The following is a 5,223-nucleotide window of genomic DNA, read 5'->3' as shown; positions in this document are numbered from 1 at the left end:
TCGGCGGACTGATAACTCGTTCTCAGCCCTGGGCGGCAAAATCATAATAGGTCACGTGGCACTCATAATCAGTTAAAATCATAGGTGATTTTGTTACTATATACGTATAGTAACATTTCAGAAGCTCACCGTTTAATGTGACAGAACAGTTACCACTCGAGATAATGAAACGTAGACGTTCCCTTATCCCGGAGATGCTGAAAGCCAGGAAAGATGGCAAGAAAGCAGTTTTGGTCCGGGACAAGCTTTTTATCAACAACCAGCTGTACGCGCCGACTACTTGAGCGATAGCACATGGTACAAACTAGGAGACCAGAGAAAAGTATGACTTGAATATTTTGTCTTGGAATATTGAAGGTCTGAAAAACTGTTTAAGTGACGTCGAGTTCCTAAATATTGTGTGTAATTTTGATTAACTGTTTTTTTCCGAAACATGGCAACGTAAAAATGATTCTTTTGAAATATATAAGTAAAGTTTATGTGATTCTTATGGATTTTTTAGGATCGATGTGTATAGTTAAGAATCTTATCGTGTTACATTCAGTTGCATCTTTTATCGCAGGAAATAATCTCGAGATCAAAGAAAAAATGGCCGCCATTTACAAATTCTAAGTTTCAGGGGCGGAGGAATTTGTTTTCAAGAATAATATTATTTCTTTGAACAAAAATGCCCCTTTCTACGAAATTCGCTATTTAAAAGTAGATTATTTTGTAAGTTTTATGTGTTACATGATAAATCGGCAAGCCTTCCACCTTTCTAGCCCATATCAACCTCGCCTGATAAAATTGATATCAAAAGACAGAAGCATGTTATTCTCTATAAAACTTCTTTCACTTTTACAGTTAAATGTTTGATGACGTAAAATGTGTCGTCATTGTTTCAGTTTGTGCACGTGTACATGTTCAGCGGGCTGATAACTAGTTTTCGGCCCCGGGTCGCAAACTCATAATAGGTCACGTGACACTCATAATCATTTGAATCATCATTTGACCTCAAACTCAGAATTGATATCTATTTCCTAAATGATGCAATACAAGAAAACAAAATTGGAAAAGTTTAAAAAGTATCTATAGATTTTTTCCGACGCAGTCCGTTGCTATGAAAAATTGATAGGAAGTAGTATTTTCCCGCGCATGCGCAATCTGCGTAGGGCAAAAAGCGCATAGAATAATATAGAAATATAGAAGAAGTTCATAGACAATTCCGAGTTAGTTTAAGGTAAAAGGTAGAAAATTATATAAATTAGCTTTTAACAAAAATAGAAAAGATTCCTTTATAGCTTTGTGACCAAGTTTGCGATACAAAGGCATGGAAAAGGAAATTGGAATTTCCCCTTACGGTCACGGACCTGACATTGAGATTTTTTTTTAAAAAAAATGTGGAATTATATCTATTATTTAAATGGGAGTCAATTAAATTGTTGTTGAAATAGTTCATAAAAAGATAAAAGAAATTTTATAACATGAAATCAAGGTTAGTTATCATTCTGAAAAAGTTCAGAACAGATACGGTGATAATGCATTTTTAGTGTTCAGTTTACCTGATTTTATCCTTTATTTGACTGTTATGCAAAGCAGATAATTTTAAGTCACATAAATATATTTTAAATAGATAATTTTTTTTTCAAAATCTTTAAGGAAAATGAAATAACACACATTTTATCCTGTTCCTCGTAACACCTGTGCAAGTCACACTAATTGTCACTTCCCAAAATCAATAAACATTGATGAGATCGGTTTATATAAAAGTAACTTAAATTACGATTTTCATAATTGTACGTGATTAACTATGTCATAGTACTGAAACGTTCCGGTTGAATGATAGCTTGAAACAAACAACCGCGTCGCGTGTCAATCTGTTTGACACTTACCGCCTGGCCAATCAAAAATGAAGTGTACAATACACATTGTGTAATATTATGTAATACAGGGGCAATAAAATTTAATCTTTAACACGCTGCTGTTTAAATTTTAATAACAGATGAAAAAGTCGTCTAATGATACCTTAAACAGACAACTTTTGTGTTCGCCTTTTGACCATTGGATAATTAGTCCCGCATATTTATTATATCTGTTATAAATATCAATTAACGTTTTAAGTACTTACCGCTTTAAGTCATCCCAAAATTACTGTTTTCTGGTTGACATAACATGGAATTACGACTATTACGAAAAAAATGTATTAAAGCTTTAAAGTATCATACACTGTTCTCAATTTTACTGCGCTTTTGCCCTACAAATTCTGGTAACAAAGTGATCCCTCGGAAGCATTAATGCGCAAGCGCGAAATGCAACATCGGTTACTATGGAAGAATCGTATTGTAAAAAGGTCTATATCAATAATACAGATGATGGAAGATTATCATAGAATTGTTTTTCCTAACACACTTGTTTTGGTAACAAAGCATTAATAATTGATGGGAAGCTTAATATTTTAAACGCTTTAAACAAAAATGTAATCAACATTTCATTTCAAACCAAACAGAAAAGTCAAATTTTGAGACTGACACTTTTTCAGATTTGAAACATTATCTAAATGAAAATAGTTTTATAATTTTAGATCTAGAAATGTTACCGTTGTACAATAAAGAAGCGTCAATGAAAACTTTAAACAGTTTTTGATAAATAGAATATTACATTCGTGTAGGTTCATTACTGAGTTTATTGAAATCTGGAAACAAAGTGATCCCTCGGAAGCATTAATCACAACAAAATTACATAAGAATTGCAGACTCGGTTTGATTGAGCCTGTACATGAGGGATACTGTATAAGTGCAACATCCCTTACGCCCCCTAGCACCGGCTTGAGCGGTACTCAATTCTCAACACTTAATAGTGCTGGCATCAATGATCCCGAAGGACCAAAAAAATATAACAACACTAAACAATAAATAACAACTCATTCAATAAAACAATATTTTTGCTCGCCAGCGGCAGGCATTATATAATTTTATTCAGCTCGTTCAATAAAATTCAGTTTTGTATGTCCACTCATTGAATATCCTTTATTTTATGTGTAATATTACTAAAATGTGTTTAAAAAAAGTTCATGCATACGAGTAGACAACTTTATGCAGGTAGAATTTACTATATAAATGTCAGTTTTAAGAACGGATTATCAAGATATTTTCCTCTTTTTTTCTGTCTTTTTTCATAGACATAATTGTCTATGATATATTGTGAAGCAGTCGTTCGCTGGATAAAAAAATACCAAGCGGACAACTTTTCTACCAGCAACCAACGGATCTTTTTTGCAACCAGTTTACGGCTGCGTTTATAATTTGTCAATATTTATAATAAAACGTTGCAACGGTTTAAATTACAGCATGATGAACAATGCAAAGACTTTACTTAGATGTTGTTTCAACTGACAAAACATGTATGAATCATCTAGTTCCATTTAGATGTACAAGCCTGTGTTGATTTTTTTTCTTTTGGTGACATATTATTTCAAAATCGCCAAAAATGTGTGGGATATTAGCTTTGAAATTAATGTTGACCAAAAAGTATCTCATACAAACGAGTGGTTGTGAAAATTCTCTAATGTGAGGATTATCTATTGTAAGGATTCTCTAATGTAAGGATTCCCTGCTGTATTTTCTATTATAAGGATTAACTTTTTTGAGGATTTTGCTATTGTGGGGTTCTCTATTGTGAGGAATATTTGTTGCGAGGTTTCTCTATTGCGAGCAGTTTCTAGTATAAACCTGAAAATAAGTTAAGCACATCCCGGAAATTTAAAATTGGTTGTGATTAAAAGCACTGTCATGAGATGTCGACTTAATTGAGCTAAAATAGTAGCGATACCAAATTAGTAATCATAAACCTGTAAATTTATGAGTTTAGTTTATTCTTAACCAAATTATTGAAGCATAAACAAATGGGCTGTTTTGTTTTTTTTGTTACCAAAAATGTAGTCTTGAAAAGTATGTTGTTGGAGCGTTTACAGAACATCAACTTACCCCCCCCCCCACCCCCATTCAAAGAGAAAGTGGGGGTATATTGCTTTGCATTTTCTGTCGGTCGGTCCGTAGACCAAATGGTTTCCAATCGATAACTAAAGAATGGTTAGGCCTAGGAACTTAAAACTTGATATGATTATTGTTCATGACCAGTAGATGACTCCTATTGACTTAAGTGTCAAGAGGTCAAAGGTCAAGGTTACATCATTACTTCAAACCATTACAGGTCATTCTTTATGAACAACTTATCTATTTCAGGTATCAAAGATTCCAAATGTGTAACATTTTATTTTACCATTAGATGTTCAAGTTTTTTTATATTGATATTACAGCATTTGTGTTAACCTTTATGGCATAATTTGAATGCCAAGAATCAATTAAGGTCAGTATGTAAATATTTCTGAAATCGTCTTTCATCTTCACAAGTCAGCGACTATGTCTCTGTAACCGCATGTCATTGCAACAATATCTATTGTACGATCTGGTTTAAAATAGAAAAAGAAACCAACAGAATTCCTAAAATACGATCACAACACTTTACAATAATACACTTTATAGACGTTGAAATATGAATTTTTTCAAAACGGCTTATATTAAGTATATATATATATATTTATATATTATATATATATATATATATATATATATATATATATATATATATGATCAGGGATTGACAAATATGCATTTTATTTGGAATTTAAAAAGCGTTTTGAGCTCCACACCCCAAGTGTCTGTGTACTCGATTAAGTGACACCGAAAAGTTCTGTGATTTTCTCACAAAAGATAACGACTCAATTAAATCGGAAATCAGGGAGGCACGAAACGAAATGAAAAAAATACGATCGTCATGAAAAACTATTCAACAGCAATCAACCGAGTTCCTCGCGCAAAAAAGTGGACTTGAGGAACAAATTATAAACCTCGAAATGCAGTCTCTTCAAAACAACCTCCTGTTCTTCAGTTTCCCAGAAAATGAGCATGAAAACTGTGAAACCCTAATTAAGGAATTTTGTGCTGAAACGTTAAAACTCGAAGACACTCATGAATTTATATTTCAAAAGGTTCAGCGGCTTGGCAAAGCCAGTGCAAAAATATCGTCCAATCCTAGTTTCATTTCATTATCGCCATCAGCGTGAAAGGGTGAGAGCAGCTTCGTTCGGAAGAAGCCGGACGCGGGATAGGCGCACAACTCCCTAAATCCGTTCGTGACGCCAGAGTTCCATTGTAGCCCATGATGAATCAAGCAAAAAAGGACGGC

Source organism: Ruditapes philippinarum, unplaced genomic scaffold, assembly GCF_026571515.1.
Source record: "Ruditapes philippinarum isolate M1 unplaced genomic scaffold, ASM2657151v2 ctg1349_1_1_1_1, whole genome shotgun sequence".
Lineage (NCBI taxonomy): Eukaryota > Metazoa > Mollusca > Bivalvia > Venerida > Veneridae > Ruditapes > Ruditapes philippinarum.
The sequence above is the reverse complement of the archived record's forward strand: the minus strand, read 5'-3'. Positions refer to the sequence as shown.